Genomic DNA, 27676 nt, shown 5'->3' on the forward strand with positions numbered 1-27676 from the left:
TTGCTTTCGTGGTACACAGCATCAGGATATGGTCAACGTGGATGTCTGGTTCATAAGTGGCATGTCAGAGCATGCACTGTTTGTACGAGAATAACTATGGTTTCAACCACGAAATGGCCACAACTTGATCAAAAGAGAAAGTGACCATCAAGCAGTTTGAACTGTCAGCTGTCAAATAAATTAAGACAGTTTAACGTATTTGCAGGAGTTTTTAATTTTTTTAAAAAATTCATTCATGGGATGATCACATCACTGGATAAGAATGGCAGTTTCCTTCCCTGTAGGCCATCGGTGAACAGATGGGTTTTTCCAACAAAGGCAATGGATTGACAGTCATCATCACATTCTTATTTCCAGATGGATTCACACCTAGGTCCCCAGACCAGTATCTCAGCCTCTAGGGAAGTGATGGACAGAAGACTAAATAGAAAATATGTACTAGAAATCACACAATGTTTTGGTTTATGTTTCCGTCATGAGATCCATCACTGCTATGGACACCAGGTAAAGAGCTGACGAGACTGCAATGCTCCCAGGCAGAGTCACAGCGGTCACCAGGTTTCATAGCCGACGGGGAAAATGCAAATCAGGGATTATAGGACATGACTCAACCCAATCCTATGTTTGGATTTAAAACATTCCTTTGATTTTTATCCACAAACTGAAAGATTACATTGTTTCCAATAAACAAATGTCTGTGGGAGAGCAACAGAATCTGTCATTGTAAAGGTGTGCAGACCTATCTAACAAATAAAGGGCCATCGAGATCATCACAGAATTCCTACAGTGTGGAAGATGGCCATTCAGTCAATATCAACCCTGCAAAGAGCATCCCAACCAGTCTCACACCCTACCCTATCCCTGCATTTTGCACACAAGATACTATGGGCAATTTAGCATAGTGAATCTACATAATTTGCACATTTTTGGACTGTGGGAGGAAACCAGAGCATCTGGAGGAAACTCACGCAGACAGTGTCTAGGTAAGACAATCTTCGTCAGGTCAGTGCGGACTTGATGGGCTAAGTGGTCTGCTCCCACAGTGGAGGGATTCTATGATCTCCAGAAACAAGCCCAAAACACATGGTTTTTGAATCGACTATAACAAAGTGTGGAGCTGGATGAACACAGCAGGCCAAGCAGCATCTCAGGAGCACAAAAGCTGACGTTTCAGGCCTTGACCCTTCTCTAGGCCCGAAAAGTCAGCTTTTGTGCTCCTGAGATGCTGCTTGGCCTGCTGTGTTCATCCAGCTCCACACTTTTTGTTATCTTGGATTCTCCAGCATCTGCAGTTCCCATTATCACTGATACTATTTTTGATTCTACTGTTAGCTATATTCAAACCAATCAACTTATTCAGAAATTTGCTGGTCGTTAACCAGGAACGTACCAGGAAATCCCTTTTCACATATCATGCAGGTGGATAGTCTTTAGTCAGTGTGAATGTGTCGATGTGTTGTGACAACGTGACTATTTCCAAGCTCTACCTTACACAACTGTTAGTGTGACATTTTATTCACAATACCAGCACCTTTAATTGAGCAGGTATCGGTAACATCTGTACAAACAGCCCAACACCATGGTTTATTTGATAGTGAGAGTGACAGCAATGTTCTTCAACTGTGGTTGTCTGCGAACTCGCTGGTGTGTTAACAGTTTGGATGACAATGAATCCCTTCCCACACAGAGCTCATGAAAGGTCTCTCCCCAGAGTGAACTCGCTGGTGTATCAGCGGGGAATTCGAGTCAGCAAAGCCTTTCCCTCACGCAGAACAGGTCAATGGTCTCTCTCCAGTGTGACTCTGGTGGTCAGTTTCTAGCTGGGATGGATGAAGAAATTCCTTCCTGCAATCTGCACATTTCCACACTGTCTCCCAGTGTCACTGCACTGGTGTTTGGACATTTCAGATGAATCTTCACAGACTCTTCAACACACACACCATGTGCATTTCTCCCCAATGTGAGTGCTGCTTTTTCCTTCAATGTTCAAAATCCTGAGAAAATTGGGTTGTGATAAACAAAGTGACCGTCAGACCTGGATGTGGGCCTGTTTAAATTCTCCAACTGCAGACTATACTTTCAAAGAGAAAGTAAGTAAGAAACCAGAAGGACACAGATTGTGAAACTGAGAAATTCTCTGGACATGTGTACAGCAACACTTGGGGAATATGCTGGATCACCATTAGAACAAATTCATTCATAAATATCCTCCAGGTAAGGGATCCAGTCAGTGTTTGCATCAAACTACCAAAAGAGAGAATTGGGAGAGCCAGCGAGGAAGGACAGTCATTGTATAGATCTGTAACTCCACCTTTCAATCCCTCTGAAAGAGTAAGAGCAGTGCAGAAGTAAAATTGTGGAAATCTGAAATGAAAACAAAAAAAATGCTTCATCAGCGTTGTACAGCACAAAACAATCCCTTTGGTCCCAGTTGTCCACGCTGACCAGATATCCCAAATTAATCTAATCCCATTTGCAAGCATTTGACCTATATTCTGCTACACGCTTCCTATTCACATACCTTTTAAATGTTGTAACTGTACCAGCTTCCTCTGGCACCTCATTCTGCACAGGCACCACCCACTTTCCCTTTAAAAAAAGGAAATTTGCTGGAAAAGCTCAGCAGGCCTGGTGGCATCTGTGGAGGAGGGGGAAAAAAGTTAACATTTCGGGACCGGTGACCCTTCCTCAGAACCCGAAACTCTTCTCTCCTCCACAGATGCTGCCAAACCTGCTGAGCTTTTCCAGCAACTTTGTTTTCTTTTCAGATTTACAGCATCTGCAGTTCTTTTGGCTCCCTTTTAAAGACTTTCCCTCTCAGCTTAAGCCAATGTTATTAGTTCTAGTCTCTAATTCAGGTTAGTTCTTCCCTAACCTGGGAAAACAATCTTGGCCATTCACCCTACACCCACCATAATTTTATTAACCTCTATAAGGTCACCCCTCAGCCTTCAATGCTCCAGGTAAAATAGCCCCAGCATATTCAACCTCTCCCTACATCTCAAAACTTCCACCTCCTGCAACATCCTTATAAATCTTTTCTGCACCCTGCCAAGTTTAACAGCATCATTCCTATAGCAGGGAGACCAGAACTGAACACAATATTCCAAAAGCAGCATAATCAATGTCTTGTTCAGCCTATAACATGACCTCCCAACTCCTACACTCAATGCACTGACCAATAAATGCCAGCACAGCAAATATCATCTTCACTACCTTCTGTACCTGCAATCCACCTTCAAGGAACTGTGCACCTGCACCCCAAGGAGTCTCTGTTGCATAACAGCCCCGAGGGCCTCATCAGTAACTGTTTAAGTCCTGCCCTGATTTGTCATTGCCATAATGCAAATCGCTCACATTTATCTGAACTAAGTGTATTTCTATCACTCCTTGGCCCATCAACCCATTGATTACGTTCCCATTGTACTTGGGAAGTAAACTCCTTTGCTGTCTACTACAACAACAATAATTTTAGTGTCATCTGCAAACTTACTAACCATTCCTCCAATATTCATTCCACATGATTTGCATCAATGATAAAAAAAGCAGTGGACCCAGCACCAATCCTTGCAGCACACTGCTGTTCATAGTCTTCCAGACTGAACCCGCTCCCCGCCCCCCACCATGATCCTGTTTCCTACCTTCAAGCCAATTTTGTTTCAAATAGCTAACTCTCCCTGGGTTCCATTTGATCTAATCTTGCTAACCAGTCTGTCATGTGGAGCTTTGGTGAATGCCTTGCTGAAGTCCATAATAGACAGTGTCCACTGCTTTGCCTTCTTCAATCTTCTTTGTCACTTCTTCAAAAAACTCAATCAAGTTAGTGAGACAAGATTTCCTACTCACAAAGCCATGTCTACCATCCCTAATCAGTCTTTGCTTCTCTAACCACATGCAAATCCTGTCCCTCAGAATCCCCTCCAGCAATTTACCCACCACTGACATCAGGCTCAACGGTCGATGGTCCTCTGGCTTTTCCTTAAAGAATGGCACCACATTAGCCACCCGGCCTTCTGGCACTTCACTAGTGTCAGTGATACAAATACCTCAGCAAGGGGCCAGCAATTACTTCCCCAGCTTCTCCCAGAGTTTGTGGGTAACACCTGATCAGGTGCCAGGAACCTATCCACCTTTATGCATTTTAAGACATCCAGCACCTAGATCTCTGTAATATAGACACTTCTCACGACTCATTATTTATGATTCCAAGCTCTCTCACTGCCATATCCTTCTCTGCAGTAAATACTAATGCGAATACTCATTCACTATCTCAGCCTGCAGTTCCACACAGACAGCCTTGTTGATCTTTAAAGGGGCCCCTATTTTTTCCCTTGTTGTTTTTTTGTCCCAAATGAAGTTTCAGAATCTCTTGGGATTCCCCTTAACTCAATTTGCCAAAGATAGCTCATGTCTCCTTTTTGCCGTCCTGATTTCCCTCAAGTATACTCCTACTGCCCCTATACTTTGAAGGATTGACCCAAATCCTGATGTCAGTACCCAACATGTGCTGCCTTCTTTTTCTTGACCAGAGCCTCAATTTCTCCAGTCAGCCAGTATCCCCTACATTTACCAGCCTTGCCCTTCACGTGAACAGGAACATGTGCCTGGCTCTCCTTATTTTAGTTTTGAGGGCCTCCCACTTTCCAAGCATTCCTTGACCTACATATTACCTCTCCCGATCATCTTTTGGAAGTTCTTGCCCAATAATGTCAAAGTTGGCCTTACTTCAATTTAATGCATATTTAGAATTTTGAAATGTATAAGTTTTATATGTAAACTGATCACATCTGCCTGCATCTGGCATATACTCCTCTAAAGCTCTCTTATCTATGTCCCTATTCAAGTGTCTTTTAAACAATGTGACTGTACCTGTATCTGCCACTTCCTCTGAGTTTGTTCCACACGTGGACAAGTTCGTAAAAATAAAAAAATCCATGTCTTTTTAAATATGTATTTCTCCTCTCACCTTACATACATGTCCCCTTGTCTTGAAATCACCCAACCTTGGGAATAAACCCTTGCTATTCGCATAATCTGTGCCCTCATGATTTTATCAACCTCTAAGGTCACTCCTTAACCCATTATACTCCAGTGAGAAAAGTCCTAGCTTTGTCTGTCTATTTGATAATCAAGCTCTCCAATCCTGGCAACATCCCAGCAAGTCTGTTCTGAACTGTCTCCAGTTCAATAATAATGTCCTTCCTGTAACAGGGCAACCAGAGCTGCACACAATACCTCAAATGAAGCCTCAATGTCCTATACAACCTCAACATAACATCCCAACTCTGAGACTCAGAGGTCTGAGCAATGAAAGCAAGTGTGCTAAACAACATATTAACCACCCTGACTACTTGTCTACATAAACTTCAAAGAATTATGTACCTGAATCTCAGCATTTCTCTGTTTCACAACTCTACTTTGGGTGCAACCATCAATTGTTGGTCCTACCCTGTTCATTTTACCAAAATACAATATCTCACATTTATTCAAATTGAACTTCATCCTCCACTTCTCAACCCATTGACATAATTGATCAAGATCTCACTGTCATCTTAGATAACCTTCACTAACCACTAATTCTCGTATCGTCTGCAAACTTACTAATCTTGTCCCTTAAATTCGCATCCAAATCATTAATATAAATGAGAAACAAAAGTGGCCCCTGCACAGATTGCTGTGGAACACACTGGTCACAGAACTCCACTCTGAAAAATCCCCAACACCACATTCTCTCCGACAACTAAGCCAATTCCGCTTCCAATAAGCGAGCTCTTCCTGAATCACGTGTGATCTAACTTTACTCATTAGTCTACCACGTGGAACCCGGTCAAAGGCTTCACTCTCACTCTGGGAGGTGCTGCAAATCTGACCCAATTCCCCCGCTATTTGTCCATCATTCCTTGAAAAGTTAAATCCCAACTCTCTTCTGAGAATAACTGCTAAATCTGCATCCAGCTACCATTCAGACTGTTCCAGATCCTGGGAACTTGCTGAGTCAAACAAACAATCTTCACATTTTCACCCTGCATTATTTGCCAATTAGCTGAATGTTGTATTCTACGGTTACCAAACATTGCTACAATGGAGAATTATCTCGGCTTCTGTTAGCTCTCTCCAAGCCAAAGACCCACCATAATTTTAATTGACTTATGGGATGTGGTCTTTCCTGCACAAACTAATATTGATTGCCCATTTTTATTGGATTTGGAGAAAGTGGTACTTTCTATGACTGCTGCACTCCATGTGCTGTAAGTACACCACTGTGCTGTTATGATGATAATCCACCCTGGAGCCTCACTACCCTCCCGATTGCAGGAATCATACCTCAAACTTCACTACCCACCTGATCATGCCCTCGAGCCTCACTACCTGCATTACTGCAGGCATTACCATCGAGCCTCAACACGCTTCACATCTCTGGAATCCCTCTCCAGCCTCACTACCTGCCTATCGTTGGAATCCCCCACTAGCCACATAACTCACACCATCTATTCAGATTCCTCCAGTCTCACAAACCACCTCATCTCTAATCTCCTCCAGCCCACAAACTTCTTTAGCTCTATAATTGTCTTCAGCCTCACAAACCTCCCTTTGTCTGAGGTCTCCTCCAGCCTCACAATCTTCCCCATTTCTGTAATCTCATCCAAGCTCACTTTTCCCTATTTTTGGAATCTTCTCCGGTCTCAGAACCCTTCCTGTCTCTAATATCGTCCAGCCTCACAAATGGATGATACAAGAATGATATTTCTTTCCTCTAATACAATCCTTATTTTTATACATCCACTTGATGGCGGTACTTTCAATTTCCTGGGCTTCAGGCCCCTGAATTTCGAGGTAAACCGCATTACGTCTATACCTCACTTTTCTCCCGAAAATACTGACCAATCATGAGTCATTTGTTCTAATATCTCATATTCTGAAATGACTTGACATATTGCTGGGTATCCTCCTATGTGAAGAGTCTCGGAGGTCTACAGCACAGAAAAAGTCTTTGTGGCCCATCCAGCCTGTGCCAGTTAAAAACCACCACCTAACTATTCTAATCTAATTTTCCAGAACTTGGCCCATAGACTCTGCATTGGCATCACAAGTGTGCATCTATATATATCTTAAACGCTATGAGGATCTCTGTGCCTACCACCCTCACAGACAGTGAGGTTCAGTGCCATTGTCACAGCATGATGACATTACAGACAGGAAAAGAGACGAGCTGAGTCTGTGCAAACCAAAGATCCCCCACACACTGTGAAAGACGGGAGGGTGCCTGATCGGAGGCAGAGGAGATTTAACAGAATGGTTTGTAGGGAGAGGGTTTTTAGTTGCATGGTTAGGGCTGTTTTTATTATAATTTTGTGTGACTTAGACATTTCTGGTACATATTGAGAATATCCATCTACAATAGATGGACTTCCTCTCAATCTCTCTCCTCGCCTGGGGTGCAGTAATCTTCAGGTTAAACCAGCCCTATGGTCAGGTAGGACAATGGTGACTTTACCTTAGGCATAGTGATGCCACTGTGCCTCGGTGGTGTAGAGGGGAATGTTGCATGTGGTGGATGGGACACCACTCTGACACTGCTTCATCTGGAGGATGTTACCTTTCTTTAATATTGTTGGGGCTGTACTCATGCAGGGAAGTGGAAAATGTTCCAACACAATCTGGATGAGTGCCTTACACACAGGAAACAAACTGTCATTGGGTAATCAGGTGCTTGGGGAAACTAAGATTGATCTCCTTGTAACAAAGGATTTTGAGGGGACCTTTGATAGGAGGTGTTTACAAAAGATAAACATTAGGACGGCAAAATGTACACTCAACTGGCCATAAAAAAGGGCTACAGGACATATATTAAAAGTCGTAGGAAAGATCTATTGAGAGAATGGGGTAATAAGAAAGAAATTTTACATGGCAAATGGGAATGAGCAGGAACACAATACTCACACACAATGCGAATATCCAGGTCCTGATTGAATTGAGTAATTCTGTCAGAGTTTGGTGTTACAATTATTGAGCTTCCTACCTGAAAGTCCACTTGTAATATCCTGTAACACAAATTCATAAAATCCATCACTGTCAGAGTAGGAATCCACAACATCCCCTCCTCCTGGCCGAGGGTAACTGTGCATTGTTCCTGCTGCACATTATTCCTTGTGGGAGTCAGCAGCTGATTCGAGGGATTTCTATTTGGGTTTCTAGGAATTTCCACATTGGGGCTTCATGTCACTGAACAGAACAACAGGTGTTTGACACAAGGCAAAGAATGGCCAAGATTTAGTGAGATGCAGGCAGCAGGATTTGCTTCCTTTTCTTTCCTTCTGTGCTGCTGCACTGCCACAATGAGACATCAGCTTTTCCGGCCCAATGCAACTTGATGAACAAGTTGTCTCGATTCTGAGAAATGGGCAGTAAGCTTCTCCCAGTCATTTGAAAAAACGCCCCTTAAAAAGGCAGCAATTACGTATGTGTCATGTTGCCCAGTGCTCCCAACAAAAAGATGAGAAGAATGAGGAAGGATCTCATAAAAAGGGATAACAGTCAAGTTCCATGAGGGTTAGAGTTTATGGAGAGATATTGATAAATGGGCGACAAGTCGGCAAATGGAGTATAATTTGGGAAAACGTGAAGTTGCTAATTTTTGAGGAGATGACCAAAGAACAGTGTTATTTAAAAATGTAAAAACTGTGGAAAACTGCAACACAAAAGGGATTCAGGAATAATTGTGCAGGAAGCATGAAGCGAGCATACAGTTGCAACAGGTAATCGGGAAGGGTCATGGGATGTTATCCTTATGTCAAGGTGTTTGCAGTAGAAGAGTTTGGAATACATGTCTTAGGACAAATGTACAACTTGCTGGCAAGACCACATCTGGAAGAATGTGAGCAGCTTTTTTGGTCCACTTATTTGAGCAAGTATATAACTTCACTGGAGGCATTTCAAAGAAGATGAACTAAGATGATCATTGGTTTGGAGGGATTATGTTTTAAGCTAAGACGAAACAGGTCTGGAATATACTAACTAGATTTTTTTGAAGAATGAGAGATGTTCTAATTAAAAATAGAGGATTCTCAAGGGAGTTGACAGGATAAATGCTGAGGAAATATTTCTCATCGTGGGAGCAGATTCTCGATAAGGCAGAGAAGAGAGGGTTCTCTTTTGGAATTGTCAAGCTTAAGGCAACACAGACATGGGTAAGGGGTTTCAGTCGCGAATGAGCTGGAGTGAGGTGGAGAGAAGGAGCATTTTAGAGATTGAAATTTCTGGCATTTGTGATTGAAATGTACGGTAAGATGTTCATCTTGAGACCAGATATGACAGCATTATTGAGAAGGGTGCAGTTCAGCCTCAGACAGTTCCCAATGAGAGGGATGGATTCAGTACAATAGTAAGGAAAAATAATTTGTAATAATAACTGAAGGCAATGTGTTTTACTATCACAAAGTGTTATTGGAGGAAATTTCAACTAATCAAGTAGTGGAAGCATGATAAGCAGTTTTATAACTGAGTAACAGTGGAGCAAAGTGATGGAGACGAGTTCGATCTGAACATTGTAGAATACATGTGAAAGTTAACACAGTGCTTGTGGAAGATCTCACCTCCTGGAAGTATGTTGGTGAGAAACAGCATGGGCCAAGGATAGATCCTGGAGGGACATTTACGACATGGATTTCAGACAGGAAAGAGAGATGGAGTGGGATTTTCCAATGACGGTGAGGTCGAACATTGGTTTTAAACAGAATGGGTGAGAAGGACATAACCGGAAAAGAGAAACAGACAGAACAAGTAACAATATCTGTGAATTGGCATGGGGGAAGAGGCAGGGAGGAGGAGGAGGAGGAGAAATAAGAGTTGGAATATTTGTAGTTTAGTGAGAATAGGGCAAAGTGTTAAGATGAGCTCTGATAAGGCTTGACATGAAACTGGACAAAGATGCAAGTTTAAGCCTAAAACGAGGAGCAACATGCTAAGCAATTTGGTTTGGTGGGCTTGTGGAAGAGAGGGAAGCAGCAGAGGCTGCTGATTGGATTGTCTCAATCTTAGTGACAGAGAAACTGCATGTGTCTCCTTCACTTGCTGTTGGAGCGGAGGATGGAGGAGACAGGATGATGGACAGTGTTTTGCAAAGAAACAATGCCTGTGTTAGTGATATTTAAAAATGAGTGAACAAACCTGATGACTAACTTTTATCCAGAATGTTAAAATGTACAACAGAAGTCCAGGTTCAAATCCTATCTCAGCAGATGGTGGAATTTGAATTCAATAAAAAAAAAACTGGAAGAATCAACTGGTTGCCATGGCAACAATTGCTGATGACAGAGTGAAAAAAAAATCTAATGTCCTTCGGGGAAAGAAATTTGCCAACCTCAGCAAGCCACTCAGTTGCAAATCACTGCAAAGTTTCAACAAAGGAATGAAGCTGGGTGGCCCATTTGGCATCTACCAGGGAACTAGGAAAGACAACTGCAGAATCAGCCCTATCGGCCCCCCAAACTCCTGCTTAATAATATCTGGGGGCTAGTGGCAAAATTTGGAGAGCCGCTTCAAAGACGAGTCAAGGAACAGTGTCAGACTCATGGAAACATACCTGGCAAACAATGACACACACCACTATCATTGTCCTTAGTGAAGCCCTGTCCCAGCAGACGTGACAGCACAGTGCTATTCTGACCAGATTATTTGACCTGGGAGTACTCAACATTGACTCTGACGCCTGGAAGTCTCATGGCTCCTGCTGATTACCATGTACCATCCTCCCTTGGTTGATAAATCAGCAGTAGTATTATCGCTAGATTATTAATCCAGAGACCCAGATAACATTCTGGGGACCTGGGTTCGCATCCTGCCATGGCAGATGGTGAAACATGAATTAAATAATGATCTGGAACTAAGATTCTCATGATGACCATGAAACCATTGCCAATTATCAGGAAAGACCCATCTGGTTCACTTATGCCCTTTCCGGAAATGTGCCATCCTTACCTGGTCTGGATGACATGTGACTCCAAACCCATAGTGATGTGCTTGACTCTTAACTGCCTTCCAGGTAATAAACGCTGGTCCAGCCAGCGATTTCCACATCCCAAGAGGGAATTTTAAGAAACAAAAAACTCCATCATGTTGAACAGCACTTGGAGAAAGCACTGCGAGTGTGAATAGCACTAAATGTACTCAATGTCCACATCAGGAGTAGTTTGCAGGAGGATTACCAATCAGGCTGGTCGGGTCCTGAAGGACAAAGCTGCTTGGCTGGGACTGCAGCAGGTGCTGACGCACCAAACAGGGAAAATATAGCTGATCTCATCACCACCAATTTCCCAGCTGCAGAGGCATCTGTCCATGACAGGATTGTTAACAGCAACCACCGCACAGTCCTGTGGAGACAAAGCCTCATCTTAAACTTGAGAATACCCCCCATTGCGTTGGGTGGCACTAACTTCGGCTAAAAGGGACAGACTTGGAACAGACACAGGAGCTCAAAACCAGATATCTATGAGGCTTTGAGAGAGACTGCAACAGTAGCAGACCTTCTCCAGCACAATCTGTAACCTCATGGCCCAGCATATCCTACAGACAGCCATTGCCATTGATCCAGGGGACCAACACTGGTTGAACGGAGAGTATTGGAGGGCACGCCAAGGGCAGCACCAGGCATACCTAAAAAATAAGGTGCCAACCTGGTAAAACCACCAAACAGGACTATCTGCATGCCAAATAGCATAAGCAGCAAGAGTTAGAGCTAAGCCACCCCATAACCAATAGATCAGATGCAAGCTCTGCAGTTCTGCCACACCCAGTCGTGAACAGTGATGGACAATTAAACAACTCACTGGAGGAAGAATGCCAAAAATCCCCATCTTTACCCGACACAGGAGCCCAACCTATCCATGCAAAAGACAAGTCTGCAGCAATCTTCAGCCAGAAGTGCCAACTGGATGATCCAACTCAGCCTTCTCCAGAGGTCCCCAACATCAGAGATGTGAGTTTTCATCCAATTTGATTCATTTCACATAATATTAAAGAAATGAATGAACAGTGCAAAGGTTATGGGCCCTGGCAACACTCTGACTAGTGCTCTACAGCTTGCTAGCATCCAAGCCAAACTATTTCAGTCCTGCTACAGCGCTGGCATCTACTAACAATTTGGGAAACTGCCCAGGTCTGTTCAGCACAAAAACATTGAAAATCGAACCCGACCAATTTCCCCTCAAGCAATCTACTCTCTATCATCAGTAAAGTGATAGAAGGTGTTGTCACAGCAGTATTAAGCAGCACTTACTCAGCAGTAACCTGCTCAGTGACACCCAGTTTGGGCCATGGTGGGCACTCGGTTCCTGATCTTATTACAGACTTGATCCGCAAATTCACAAACAGCTGAATTCCTGAGGTGAGGTGAGGGTAAACAGCAGAGCCCTGCACAAAAACCACTTATTTCCACTTCAGTGACAATGACTGACAGTGACACCTTAGTTTCAGCTCATCTGCTGAACCTCTCATCTATTCCTGTGTTATCTCTAGACTTAACTACCCAAATTCACTGCCAGTTGGCCTCCCACATTCAACATCCCTGCAATCTCAAGAATACCTAAAATTCTGCTGCACACAAGTTCATTTGTACCAAGACCTGTTCACCATCACTGCTGTGCTCCCTGAACCACAAAGGCTCCTATTTATAAGCAACAATTTAAAATTCTCACCCGTGATTTAATTCCTGGCTGTGATGAGCCCTATCTCCCTGCACCAAACAACCTTCAAGACTTCGATAACTCATTTAGTTCCAGACTCCAACAATGCGTTTAATCATCCCTTCACTATTGGAGGCTGTTTCTAAAGTTGCCAGAAAACGTGATCTGGAATTCCCCTGATAAACCTCTTAGGTTTGCTTTCCTTGAGAGAGTCAGGAAAACCTGTAGATTTGGTAACTTTTTGGTCACCTGACCTAATATGGCCTTACGTCAAAAGTTTGTTGATAATATTTTTGTGAAATTATAAAACATGATAAAAATACAAATAGTTTGTTGATTTGGACATACACCATTAGCTCTTCAGTAGCTCTTCAGTATCGCTAGATGAATGATCTGTAACTTCTCAAATGGAGCATTGTGAGAGCACCTTTATCATACAAACTGCAGTAGCACACGAAAGTTAAACATCACCTTCTCCACAGGTAACAGGGCTTTGGCAACGATCGCTGGTATCTGTGGAAGGAGAAACACACAGTAAATGCTGCAGAAGTGCAAAATGAATGACACAGATAAAAACGCTGTAGAATTTGGTGGTCTGAAATGGAAGAAAAATACACTCTCTTTCTGGGAAAATATTTCCTGACTGTGAAAGATACCATTCAAAAATTAATCTGGTAAGAGAGCAGCACATGGTCAGGGGGTGGGCAGCAGTGGAAAATTTATTTACAAAAAAGGTACAAGGAAATTACAGTAAAATACTACAGAGATCAAATCTATCCATCATTAGAGACTGAAGAGATTAGACACCGACAAAGGTGATCAGGGAGCACAGAAGTGAGCAAGAGCAGTGTGAGCTGCTATGATCCAACAGTCTGGGAAAAAAAATCCATAAGAAACAAACATTTCTCTTGGATAAGAGATAATAGGAACTGCAGATGCTGGAGAATCCAAGATAACAAGGTGTGGAGCTGGATGAACACAGCAGGCCAAGGAGCATCTTCGGAGCAGGAAAGCTGACGTTTTGGGCCTGGACACTTCATCAGAAATGGGGGAGGGGAAGAGGATTCTGAACGAAATAGGGAGAGAGGGGGAGACAGATCAAAGATGGAGAGAAAAGATATTTGGAGAGGAGACAGACAAGTTAAAGAGGCGGGCATGGAGCAGGTAAAGATGAGGAGAGGTGGGGAGGTAGGGAGGTGATAGGTCAGTCCAGGGAGGACAGACAGGTCAAGGGGGTGGGATGAAGTTAGTAAGCAGGAAATAGGGGTGCAGCTTGAGGTGGGAGGAGGCGATAGGAGAGAGGAAGAACAGGTTAGGGAGGGAGGGACAAGCTGGGCTAGTTTTGGGATGCAGTTGGGGGAGGGGAGATTTTGAGGCTTCTGAAATCCACATGGACACCATTGGGCTGCAGGGTTCCCAGGCAGAATATGTGTTGCTGTTCCTGCAACCCTTGGGTGGCATCATTGTGGCACTGCAGGTGGCCCAGGATGGACATGTCATCTGAGGAATGGGATGGGGAGTTGAAATGGTTCGCGACTGGGAGATGCAGTTGTTTCTTGCGAACTGAGCGTAGGTGTTCTGCAAAGCAGTCCCCAAGCCTCCGCTTGGTTTCCGCAATGTAGAGGAGGCCACAACGGGTAGAGGGGATGCAGTATACCACATTGGCAGATGTGAAGGTGAACATCTGCTCGATGTAGAAAGTCTTCTTGGGGCCTGGGATGGGGGGGGGGGGGGGGGGGGGAGAAGAGGGAGGAGGTGTGGAGGCAAGTGTAGCACTTCCTTTGGTTGCAGGGGAAGGTGCTGGGAGTAGTGGGGTTGGAGGGCAGTGTGGAGCGGACAAGGGAGTCACGGAGAGACTGGTCTCTCCGGAAGGCAAGCAAGGGTGGGGAGGGAAAAATGTCTTTGATGGTGAGGTCGGATTGCTGATGGCGGAAGTGTCAGAGGATGACGTGTTCGATCCGGAGATTGGTGGAGTGGTATGTGAGGATGAGGGGGATTCTTTTTCAGTTGTTATTGCAGGGACAGGGTGCGAGGGAGGAGTTGTAGAAAAATGCAGGAGACACGGTCAAGGGTGTTCTTGACCACTCTGGTGGGGAGGTGGGGAGTGGAGTTGCGGTCCTTGAAAAACAAGGGCATCATAGATGTACGGGAGTGGAATCCTGGGAGCAGATGCGGCAGAGGTGAAGCAATTGGGAATAGGAGATGGCATTTTTGCAGGACGGTGGGTGGGTGTGAGATGTTAATGTGATAACATCCCATTAATTTAAAGAAGTATTAATTTAAAGAAGTATAGAAATCAAAGTCTTTCATCTGCATTTGATTCCTATACAGAGACTTTGATTTATAGAAGTAAAGTCTTTTATCTACTCACATCGGTATGCAGACACTGCCCTGAAGCTTCCTGCCCAGCTAGGAATTCAGTGTAAAGCTTTTGTAACTCCTTATCTTCTCACACATCGGCATGCAGACACTGTCTTAAGTTTCCTGACTGAACTGAAATTAGAATCAATCTGTATCAAATAGGGTTAGGTGGGGAAATTTTGTAAAGGTGTGAAACCTCTAAAGCATGTAACTTCTGTCGCTGACTAAGGGGCCAGGGCACTGACTTTGTCCTAGCCAGACATACTGGCAACTTGAAATCACAATCTGTCCCGGACAACAACTCAAAATCACCTCCTGCCATGAGCAGCTACTTCACAAGCAATCGATACTATATCCTGGTCTTTTATGTTATCGATGTAATAATTGCTTGGTATCCTGTTTTTGTCTGTTGTAGTAATTGTTTTATGTATCATGTCATTGGAGGTTGTGAAATCGTTTTCTGTATCATGTCTTTTGTAAAGTATAAAAAGCAGGGACTGTCCGGAGAGAACTCCTTGTGAGACTTTGCACTGTGTGCCGGGTTGAGTACAGTGATTCTTCACAGCTTGTACTTGCTTGGTAAGAAAATGATTGGTGTTTTTCTAAACAGGTCAGTGTCTTGTTATTGCAGCACGTCCGTGAGGGTCTCCGAAAACAAACTTGACAGGTGGGAGGTGGTGTATTCTAGGTAGCTGTGGGAGTCAGTGGGCTTGAAATATATATCGGTTTTGAGATTGTTCCCCAAGATGGAAATAGAGGACCAGGAAGGTGAGAGAGGTGGTTAGAGATGGTCCAGGTGAACTTAAGGTTGGGGTGGAAGGTGTTGGTGAAGTGGGCGAACTGTTCGAGCTCCTCATAGGAGCACGAGGCAGCGCCGATACAGTCATCCATGTACTGGAGGAAGAGGTACGGAAGAGGGATTGTTCCAACAAAGAGGCAGGCAAAGCTTGGGCCCATGCAGGTACCCATGGCCACCCCCTTTGTCTGTAGGCAGTGGGACGAGTTCACCGAAGCACATAATGGCGTCAGTGGAGGGGAACTGGTCAGACCTGCAGGACAGGAAATAGCGTAGGGCTTTGAGGCCATCTGTATGGGGTATGCAGGTGCTAATGTGGTATACTGCACCGCTGCACCCGTTCTGGCCTCCTCTACATCAGGGAAACCAAGCAGAGGCTTGGGGACCGCTTTACAGAACACCTACACTCAGTTCGCAATAAACAATTGCTCATCCCCACCTCCCTAACCTGCTCTTCCTCTCACCTATCCCCTCCTCCCATCTCAAGCCACACCCCCATTTCCTACTTGCTAACTTCATCCCACCCCTTTGACTTGTTGGTCCTCCATAGACTGACCCATCCCCTCCCCACCTACACTCACCTTTACCTGCTCCATCCCCACCTCTTTAACTTGTCTGTCTCCTCTCCACTTGTCTCCCACTCTCTCCCTGTTTGTTTCAGCATCCCCTTCCCCTCCCCCATTTCTGAAGGGTGTGGGCCCGAATACGTCAGTTTTCCTGTTTCTCTGATGCTGCCTGTCCTGTTGTGTTCCTCCAGCTTCACCCCCGGCCCTTTTAAAGTTTCAAAGCTGTCGCGCATGCGCCCCGCGGATCACTGCCCCCAATAAAGATGGTGACGGTCACACGGGCCTATCGCCATCTGAGGCGTTGATTTGTTTTCTGCAAACGTGAGTCTGGGAGTTTCAAATGGGTGTGTTTTCCGACGTGCACTAACTGTTTGTAAAACTTCCAAACCCATACGAATATCACTTCCCTCCAGCTTTCTACCGTTTTGCTTTCTTTACTGTGGCCTGCTCTTACCTCAATTGCACAAATCTTGGTCTCAGCGAGGGATCTCGGCCCGAAACGTCAGCTTTCCTGCTCCTCTGATGCTGCTTGACCTGCTGTGTACATCCAGCTGCACACCGTGTTATCTCGGATTCTCCAGCATCTGCCGTTCCGGTTATCTCAGCGACTCTGCACCGCACTCGTGGATGATCACGTGGTTTTCACTGATCCCGCCCTCCCTTCATTCTGATTGGGCGACATCCGTCCGGTCATGCACGGCACACCTGTGCTCCTATTGGTCGCGCACTGACATCAATCAGCCAGACTTCACTGTGAGCTGGAGCAGTGCTTTGTGTTATTGTTCGAAGCAAATGAACGTCGTCGCAATGTTTCATTTTGAGACGAATGAGACTGAAAACTGGATCTGTCTTTTTACCTTCACAGATGCTGCCAGACCTGCTGAGCTTTTCCAGCAACTTTGCTTTTGTTCCTGATTGACAACATCCCAGTTCTTTTGTTATTTTTTAATAAGTCGCGATTGAAAAGGCTTCCTGCAGCTCAAAGCTAAAGGTACTCTTGATACCGCTCTGTCAGCCAATAGAGAAATAGCGGTGAAATAAGGGTAATAAATACAGGTCTAGCAGTCCTCAGGTAAGATGTAAAGGGAATAATTATGAATATGAAGAACATCACGTGGTGAAGTGAGGTGAGTGTTGTTCATATGAACTGTGATTGGGCAGAGAGGGCGGTTAATCAAAAAAGAACAAGCAGAAAAGAGATTCTCAAGAAAGGTCTGTGCAATGGAAAGCAACGAGAATCAGAAGATAAAAGCCCAACACAAGAAAAAGTTTGAAGACCGCGGCTGCAGAAACTCCAATAAGTTGTTTCACTGCTCTACTGCCTAGTTATTGACTTAAGCAGTATAATCCACATTCAACTGTAAGTAGCTATCTGAGTTTGTCACTGTAGTTTACTTCATAACAGATAAACTCCACACTTTGTCTCAATAAAGCTGACAGTTGGTTCACCAATTAGTTCTGCTGCCAAGTCCGTTCTTGTTTGAAAAGGGGTATAGATCACATTTAAATAGACAATGAAAAATGTCAATCCAGGCTGGGAGCAAAATTCTACTCCCTCGCCACTGACTCCATCCCTGCCCCTGGTAACTGGCAGGTAACACACTGGTCACAGTCAGGGTGCAATATTTCACCCCAAGATGAGCTTCTAACCACATTACTCACCCCCACACTCATTATCACAAAGACCACATACAATTTCAACCTCAACAGCATCTCAGGTCATCTGCTGCTGAAACTCTCATCCATTCCTTTGCTACCTCTCGACTTAACTCCCCAAACACACTCCCGGCCGGCTTCTTAATACTACTTCCCTGAAATCTTGAACTGATCCAAAAATCTGCTGCCCATGTGTTTATTTTCACCGATTTTAACATCTTCAAGTTTTGCCATTCTGTGCTCACTAACATAAACATTTTCTGAGTGGCAAAGCACCAAGGTTTTGAAATTCATATCCTTATTTTGAAATTTTGGCATCACACCACTTTCGTTTGATAGTCCGTCCAGCTGCAAACCCCTCTGAGATATATCTGAAGAAGGGTCACTGGACACAAAACAGTAATGCTGCTCTCTCTCTCCACAAGCACTGCCAGATAAGCTGAGTTTTACATCAATTTCTGCTTGTGTTACAACTTTCAAGCATCTACTGTCCTTTTGCTTTTTCCTTCAAGACATTTGTTCTCCCTGACTTCCAACCTCCTGTGGATTTCTGGTTTTAACTCCCACCTTTTTCATGTTTTCAGTTCCTAAGGCCATAAGCTCTTGAATTTACTCCCTAAACATCCGTGGTTTTCAAAGTCCCCTTGTTTGTTCAGGATATTCCTTGAAACCTACTTCTTTGGCCAGTTTTGGGTCACTTGTCCTAATAAGTACCTGGTATCAAATATTGTTTTGTGACAACCTTGTGTAATATGTCAGACCATTGGATTGAATCAAATATGTGAAAACATTTAAATTGTTCTTTTGGAAAACATCACTAATCCTTCACGATCATTTGGTAACTCCTTACCTAATAGCATTGCAAGTGCGACTTCACCACATGACCTGCACTGGTTCAGAAAGGTCAAACATCAAGTTCTCCAGATGTAACTGAGGATTGGCAATAGTACTGATACCTTTGGAGAGTGATCCAACGTTCATGTATCTGGATATGGTGAATGAATAGACAATAGGTGCTGGAGTAGGCCATTCGACCCTTCGAGCCAGCACCACCATTCATTACGATCATGGCTGATCATCCACAATCAGTATCCTGTTCCTGCCTTATCCTCATAACCCTTGATTCCACTATCTTTAAGTGCTCTATCTATCTCTTTCTTGAAAGTATCCAGAGAGTTGGCCTCCACTGCCTTCTGGGGCAGTGCATTCCATATATCCATCGCTCTCTGGGTGAAGAAGTTTTTCCTCAACTCTGCTCTAAATGGCCTACCCCTTATTTTTAAACTGTGTCTTCTGTTCTGGACTCACCCATCAGCGGAAACATGCTTCCTGCCTCCAGAGTGTCCAATCCCTTAATAATCTTATACGCCTCAATCAGATCCCCTCTCATCCTTGTAAACTCAAGTGTATACAAGCCCAGTCGCTCCAATCTTTCAACATATGATAGTCCCGGACGCCATTCCAGGAGTTGAGCTCGTGAACCTACGCTGCACTCCCTGAATAGCCAGAATGTCCTTCCTCAAATTTGGAGACCAAAGCAGCACACAATACTCCAGGTGCGGTCTCACCAGGGCCCTGTACAGCTGCAGAAGGTCCTCTTTGCTCCTGTACTCAATTCCTCTTGTTATGAGGCCAGCATGCTATTAGCTTTCTTCACTGCTTGCTGTACGTGCATGCTTGCTTTCATTGACTGATGTACAAGAACACCTAGATCTCGTTGTACTTCCCTTTTACCGAACTTGACTGCATTGAGATAGTAATCTGCCTTCCTGTTCTTGCCACCAAAGTGTATAACCACACGTTTATCCACATTAAACTGCATCTGCCACGTATCCGTCCACTCACCTAGCTTGTCCAACTCACCCTGTATTCTCATAACATCCTCCTCACATTTCACACTGCCACCCAATTTTGTGTCATCAGCAAATTTGCTGATATTACTTCTAATGCCTTCGTCTATATCATTAATATATATCGTAAACAGCTGCGGTCCCAGCACTGAACCTTGTGGTACCCCATTGGTCACTGCCTGCCATTCTGAAAGGGACCCATTTATCACTACATTTTGCTTCCTGTCAGCCAGCCAATTTTCAATCCAACTCAGTATTTTGCCCCCAGTACCATGTGCCCTAATTTTATTCACCAATCTCCTATGTGGGACTTTATCAAAGGCTTTCTGAAAGTCCAGGTACACTACATCCACTGGTTCTCCCTTATCCATCTTCATATGGACATGTTGCAGAACCTGTTGGGTAAGAGAAGTTCAGAAACAGAACAGCGATGGCTTCCTTCTGACTCGAGAGGGTCTAACTTTACTTTTTAATTGAAAAATCTTCAGGTTCATTTATAGTTCCTCACGGAGTATGAATTGTTGAACTTATTCAGCTGCATGTGTACAATAAATTTCTTCAGATGTGAGGTCAAAGAAATTCAAAACTATTCCTCATCCTCCCTCAGACTTTCTCTCACTGTTAAGGTGCCTACTCATGGACTTAGGGGATCCAGGTACATGATTATTTGAAGTTTCCATCCCATTTAGACAGTGGTTAAACAGTCTTTTGGCACGGCAGCCTTCATTGCTCAATTGTTTCAGTTTAGGAGTTGGGAAGTCATATTGAGGTTGCACAGGATGTTGATGAGACCTCTTCTGGAATACAATGTGCGGTTTCTGTCACACAATTACAGGAGGCATATCATGAAGCTGGCGAGCGTTAAGAAGAGGTTTACCAGGATGTTGCCTGGTATGGAAGCTTTGATTTATAAAGAAAGGTTGGATAGACTTTGACTTTTCTTGCTGGTGCTTAGGAGGTTGAGAGGCGGCCTGTTAGAAGTTCATAAAATAATGAGACATGTAGATAGTATGAATTGTGGTCGTCATTTCCCAAGGATGGGAGATTTCAAGACTAGGGAATGTTTTTAAGTTGGGAGGAGATAATTTAATTAAAAAAAATGCAAGGCAGAACTTTGCAGTGACTGTGAACAAAGCAATGGCAAGTTCCAGCAGAGAAACAGGTGGCAAAGAAACAGGTGACAGCCAGGCATGTGAGGGCTAATGTGTTTCGTTTGCCAGTGACATTCACCGCTTCACAAAGTGGAGAACGTTGAAGTGCAGCAGCGACAGTGATTATTTTGCAGGATATTCACCTTGCAAATGGGTTTTCCGCCAGTATCCCTGATTACATCGCAATCGACAGGATGAAAGCTGCAGCAAGACGTGTGGAGCCAGTGGTGTAATTGATACGGCATCTGATTTTGAATTGGAAGTTTGGAATATTGTATCCTCTCTCACTCGAGTGAAGTTGACAGCTTTTCTACCCTTGCAAATTGACAGACACTCCCGAAGAGGAATGTCTGGCCAACGCTGTTTTTGTCAGGTTCCCAGCAGCTTAAGTGAATGGATTGCTGGGTTTTGGAAATTGAAAATTGAAAGTAAAAGGTAAATGAGTAACTTGAGTGTGGGGCTACTTCAGCTCATTGTATATTTCATATCCCAGCTCATGGCAACAGTACCTATTGTCAGGAGAAACTGCATGTGTTCCACACAAAGCTGCCTTTTGCTGGGAAACCTTGTGTACAGCAGGAGAAGCGGGTAGAACACTGTGTGTATAAGACTGACACTGAGCCACACATTAAACGGTAAAGATAACAAGTAAAGTTGTAAACTTGCTCGCCCAGCTGGCTTGTTTTCGTTCAGACTTTTCGTCACCACGCAAGGTAACGTCATGAGTGAGACTTCCGAAGAAGCGATGTTGTTCTCCTCCACTTGAAATTTATACTGCCCGGTCTGTTCCGGCAACTTGTGTCATTTCGCATTCTGTTCTGTATGGGTTGCATATGGGGTCCAATTCTATTTGTATGCCGACTGCATTATGGATTGAGAACCATGCCTCTAGGAATTCCCATGTGTGGCTATGTTTGGATTGCACTACTACGGTTATGTTGTCCCAGTTAAACTGATGGCCTTCATTATCCGGGTGTACTGATATTAGGGAAAGTTTGTCATGTCATTTTGCTGCCGGCTGATGTTCAAAATTAAAATTATCCGAGCCCCTCAAGGCACTGACCCGAGTTGTGATGTGCAAAGGACAGCACAAAAAGGAGGATCCTTGTGTGATTGATCCAATGTGATCTGTATGCCAGGGTAACAGTGAAGACTGGTCTTCAACACCCACATTGAACCTGGCTCCACTTGGCCTCCAGTCACCTCTCACAAACTACCATTGCCCTTCACTTTTCCTGACCTCCCCTCTATTCTTGTTTTAAACTGATTGCACGCCAGGCAGTTTCAGCTGGCATTGCTGCTGTGGAACTGTAACATGGAGTGAATTGATTTTGACTGATCAATGACATAATTCTGCTTCTCAAGATCAGTCAATATTTCAGATTTATTACTTTAAATGATAACCATGAACAGGCTACGACAGTGAAGGCACTGAATCGTAATCTCTGGACCAGCAGGAAAGATCAGTTTATGGCACTCAGGACACTGTCTGATTCGGCCTTGCATTCTCCCAACCTTCTGCACATGATGCCCCTCTGCTCTGTTGCGGTTTTGTTACGTCTTGATATATAATAGTCTCCAGTTATCTATTCTTTTGTTATTTCCAATACATGAGACCCTCTTTCCATGTCTTGTGCCTGGCTGCACAGCTCAGTGGTCAGAGCACTGGTCTCAGAAACAAGTGGTTGTGAGTTCGAGCCTGTGATAGTGTTTGTACACACCCTGCTTCAAAGGGCAAAAAGAGCCCTTTAAAAATTATCTGAAATTATAACAGTATCATTTCCTCCACAGACCAGAAATATGTGTGAATTTCCACATTGCTGTTTGTCCTTCCACTTGAGGAGGAGCATTTGGAATGGCAGGAAGCAGCTGGCATCAGTGATGTTTGGCTGGAAGTACAAGGTGAAGCAGGAAAACTGTAGGTGAGCAATGGGGGAGGAGCACAAACCCAGGGCATCCATCAAATACTTCCATTTGTTGCTGTAAATAGGTTCTAGTTTTGGAGTCTGGAATGGGACAGTAGAGCCAAGTGAGTGAAGTTCTGCTTTCTGGGGATTGCTCTCTCCGAAAGCCTCTGGCACTCTCGGTGGAAGGTGTCCTTGTTAGTTTCCTTCTGTGGGTGAAAATGAGGTTCACTTCCCCGAGGGGGCATGAGCACAGTCTTCCCACCTCAAACTTCAGTTTTGCTTGTTGATTCCTCAAAGTGTTGACCCAGAAACCCGCACAGCACACACTTCATTGGGGAGACAATGGCCTGAGGTTGTTATCACTGGACACTTAATCCAGAAACCCAGATAGTATTTTGGGAGCTTGTGTTTGAATCCAGTTGCAGCAGACGGCGGAATTTGAATTCAATACAAACCTGGAATTAAGCGTCTAATGATGAGCATGAATCTGTTGTCCTTTAAGGGAAGTAAACTGCCATTCTTGCTTACATGTAACTCCTGACCCACAGCAATGTGGTTGACTCTTAACTGCTCTCTGGACATTTAGGAATGTGTAATAAATGTTACCCTAGCCAGTGATGCCCTCATCCCGTGAATGAATTTAAAAAGTACGTCAGGAATTCCTCCTGTATGCAATGATAACTGATTTGCTTTGCCCAATCTTTATGCAGACTGAAGTCACCTGACTCTTGAAGTCAGTGACCTTTCATCATAGTTAGAGCTCTCTCTTTCTGCTGGTGTCTTCAATTTCCTTTTTAGTGCCTTCTGCTAAAAGTACCACGCGAGTTGACTGGGGTGTATATACATCGACCACTGTCAATTTCTGTCCCTTGATGTTTCTAAACTGTACCCAGACTCCATTTCACCAGAACTAATATCCATTGTCATTACCATATTAATTTTATTCCGTAACCAGCAAAGCTGACCTACCTCCTCCTTCTTGTCAGTCCTTCCAAGAAACTGAATACCCCTGGAGCCCAGCTTCAGACATCGTAGATATTTTGGTTTCTGGTTTACCAAAACATCCTGGATTCTGGAAAAGTCTGAGTTCAGTAGAAATTAGCAGTTGTAACACTGCTATGTAAGAAAGAAGGAGGAGCAAAAATAAGGAATAAAGCCAGTTAACATGATTTCAATCAGTTGGGAAAGTGCTTAATAATGTCTCTTCATTACGTATGTTTTAGCAATGCTTTTAAAACAAAAATCGTATCATCTGATTAAATCAACGTGGTCAATCCAGAAGAAGACTTTCCATGATGGAGACAGGGCAGTTGCAGGTAAGTTCAAGGTCACCCTGGGGCCAGGCATGTTTGACAATTTCATTCCTTCTTGATAGTCAAACAAGTGAGGTCGCAAAGAGGAAACCAACAGCTGCATAACACCTGGATTTCCAAGAGGCATTTTGTAGGGTGTCACACTGGTGGCTAATAGATAAGATAAGGGCTCTGGAACTGAAGGTAATGTATGAGCATGAATAGAGAGTTGGTGAACATGCAGGACATAACAGTAAGTGTTGTTGTGACTGTGATGAGAGGAGTGCAAAGGATTCGAAGGTCAATGTAAACGTTGAATTAACCTCCAGGATGTTTTTAATGGACTTTCAGGACAGATGAGACCATCCTTCCTCTTGACAGCTGACCAGCCAGTCTGGCCACCAAATAAATTAATAGACGTATTGGTCACATGTGGGCAGGCCTCCTGGTGCCTTCACCCCCATGGGCAATATACCAGTAAGGCTGTTCAGGGAAGATGGCGGAGATGGGAAACTGCATCCATGACATGATGCCCACGTTTACAAACAAGCCCTCCCGACATGACAACCGCGTACATGGAGATGAAGTGGAAAACAGCAGGTAACTGCTCGAACAGGTTTTGTGTTCTTTCTCGGGAAGGTTTTCTTTTAAAAAAGAATAAGCCCAGTGACATCACAATGGTTTGCCTGTGATGTCATAAACACAAACAAGAATAAACAGTAACTGCTGTGTGTCTTCACTTCATGTTGAGACAACGTGAGGTGAACATTGCAGACTTGTAGCTCTGCAGTTTCAAGTGCGCATCGCTTATTTCTTTTCTCTCCCTCGTCAGTGTAATTAGAACTAATACTAATTGAAGCGGAGGGAAAGGAGCAATACATTCGTGGTATCACTCTTGGTTGTGAGAAGAGTTTTGAGGTAATTTGAATTCAATATATACTGGACACTATTTGTAAAGAAATTGGATTTTAGTACGAATTTCAAAGACGGGAAAACTGGAAAAATGATGTGAATGTGGGGTAACCCGATTGAATTGATGCGTGTATGTTGTGGGTCACAATGGTTCCAGTACTTGCCAAAACCAAAATTATATTGGCCACATTTTTGTGTCCACTCTTTGATGGAGCAAAATGTTTCTTCTGGTCTTTGCTGAAGGTGATATTAGCAGGGAAAATGTTCATCTCGGATGACCACAAGATCCCATTATCACAACAATTTGCAAAAAAAACAAGAATGGAATTCTCCCGTATAAATCATCTACTATTTATCCCTCAGTGAATGTTGTTTCAATGGAGAAACTAGTCATTACCAATTGTTATTCATGAAAACGTGCTTTCTGCACATTAACCAGTGCCTTTCCTACATTACAGCAGCCAAAAAATAGTATTTGGATGAAAAAGGCCCTTTGGGAAATCATTCCAAATGTTCAAGGAGTTGAATTAGAGCAAAGCTTCGTTGAGTTTCATTTTGAACTGAAGTATCTGAAGGGTGATGTCCTGGCTGCTCAGTTGACAAGTTAAAATGTTAAAATGTTGAAGGAAGACCAAGTCGACAGTGAAGAGGCAAATGAATATTTGACATATATAATGAGGCTGAAGTCAGCAGTTGATATTTTTTGGTCTAGTATTTAAGTGTGATCGTACTCTTTCTCTTTTCATGTTGAATTTGGCTTTTACTTTTATGGTGTTTTCATTTGTCTTTTAGGTTTGACGATACTTCACCTTTCTCATTCCTCAGACTCCAACCCACTTTGATTCTGAAAGGTATGAGTTATCATTAATTTTTCACAAAGCACAAGCTTCAATCCAGTTCCTTGTCTCCCTGTGTTCAGTCAGGCATTGACTCACTTATTCCAGACTTCACATGGAAATTTGCCTTTCGAGTCAATGGGGACTGCAGATGCTGGAGAATCCAAGATAACAAAGTGTGGAGCTGGATGAACACAGCAGGGAACTGCAGCAGCTTGGCCTGCTGTGTTCATCCAGCCCCACACTTTGTTATCTTGGAAGTATTCCTGCTCCTTTGTTCCATTTGCTCATACTCATCTCTGACATATTAAATTAGATTAGATTCCCTACGGTGTGGAAACAGGCCCTTCAGCCCAACAAGTCCAAACCGCCCCTTGAAGCATCCCACCCAGACCCATCTTCCTTTCACCCACACACCCTTCAACACTACGGGCAAATTAGCATGGCCGATCCACCTAGCCTACACATCTTTGGACTGTGGGAGCACCCAGGGGAAACCCATGCAGACACGGGGAGAATATGCAAACTCCACACAGTCAGCCTGAGCCTGGAATCGAGCCCGGGTTCCTGGCACTGTGAAGCTGCAGTGCTAATCACTAAGCCACCGTGCCTCCCATATCCGACGAGATTAAAACAGCAGCGGTCCATTGACACCTCTGAAAAGTAATAGTTGTCAGCCTTGCATCAATGACAGCAGCCTGACCCTGGAGTCAGACATTTCTCAGTGTAATATCACTGAGCACAATGAGGACTGATGTGGCAGCCCCCTTGAGCGACCTTGACAGACTGAGCAATAGGTGACCCGACATCTAACTGATGTCTCTACAGTTTCCCAGCTGTTTTCTCCCCACTCCCCACACTGGGTTCAGTCTCCCACTGGGCTGACTGAGTCCCACTCACTGGACTGCAGAGGTGTGGACTCTGAGAAGCTGACTGCCTCGGGTGTCCATCTGGCAGTGCCCATTACCCTGTATTAATGCCAGAGACTGCTCTTGGTGAACCTATCCTGCGTGAAGGCAGCCTACCTTGCCTCGACTGTGGGTTACTCCCTTTAGATTCTGAGACAGTGCTTCCAGGGTGTGTAGAGTGATTTTTATTTATATATTGATGTGAAAGCTTTGTTGATTTTTATTTTGAGTGGCCTAAAAAGTCTGAAACCTGACGTCCGTGTTGGCTTAGTTAGGATTTTAGAGTTGTGTTTTCTAAGCAAGAGCAATGTGATATCAGAAGAGCAAACAGATCATGGACAGATGTAACTACACTGAAGTCAGCATTTTATCTTTTTTGGTCCAGTATTTAATTTTTATGGCAGTCTTTCTCTTTACATGTTTAATTTTGTTTTGTCTGTCATGATGGTTTCATTTATCTTATAGATTTGACTGTTATTTCCGGTCAGTCAGCTTGCCGAAGCAGTCAGATTTCCGTCATACTACTCTGAATAAAAATGGTTTGTACTATCCTTGGTTTTTTACACATGACAAATTCCAATCCCCTGATTACTTATTCTTCATATTCCTATATACCATCCAACACTCACTCACTCGCACGTTCTTCCACGATGTGCAAGATGTTTTATATATTTGGTCACAGGTTTGTCCCATTTCATTCTGAGGGAGCTGAAATATTTGAAGGCTGATGCTCTCGTCTGCTCACTTGGCCTTTTAAAGTT

At 43.9% G+C, this 27676-nt stretch overlaps 2 long non-coding RNA genes across 5 annotated transcripts; one reads left to right on the forward strand and one right to left on the reverse strand.

Moving 5' to 3' along the window:
• Positions 1 to 189: 189 nt before the first annotated feature.
• LOC132209469 (uncharacterized) lies at positions 190 to 17051 on the reverse strand. Of its 4 annotated transcripts, none has more exons than XR_009445553.1 (4): positions 16858 to 17051; positions 13152 to 13193; positions 7942 to 8042; positions 190 to 2364 (listed from the first exon to the last, which is right to left on the reverse strand). It is a non-coding gene; the product is annotated as an uncharacterized LOC132209469 (long non-coding RNA). The 4 variants fall into 4 exon arrangements; XR_009445554.1 differs by lacking the exon at positions 16858 to 17051 and adding an exon at positions 15052 to 15069; XR_009445555.1 differs by lacking the exon at positions 16858 to 17051 and adding an exon at positions 15052 to 15066 and having other exon boundaries at positions 13108 to 13193.
• On the forward strand, positions 16902 to 27454 carry LOC132209470 (uncharacterized). Its single transcript, XR_009445556.1, has 3 exons — positions 16902 to 17394; positions 25964 to 26022; positions 27381 to 27454. It is a non-coding gene; the product is annotated as an uncharacterized LOC132209470 (long non-coding RNA).
• Positions 27455 to 27676: the final 222 nt, after the last annotated feature.

Source organism: Stegostoma tigrinum, unplaced genomic scaffold (genome assembly GCF_030684315.1).
Source record: "Stegostoma tigrinum isolate sSteTig4 unplaced genomic scaffold, sSteTig4.hap1 scaffold_98, whole genome shotgun sequence".
Classification (NCBI taxonomy): domain Eukaryota; kingdom Metazoa; phylum Chordata; class Chondrichthyes; order Orectolobiformes; family Stegostomatidae; genus Stegostoma; species Stegostoma tigrinum.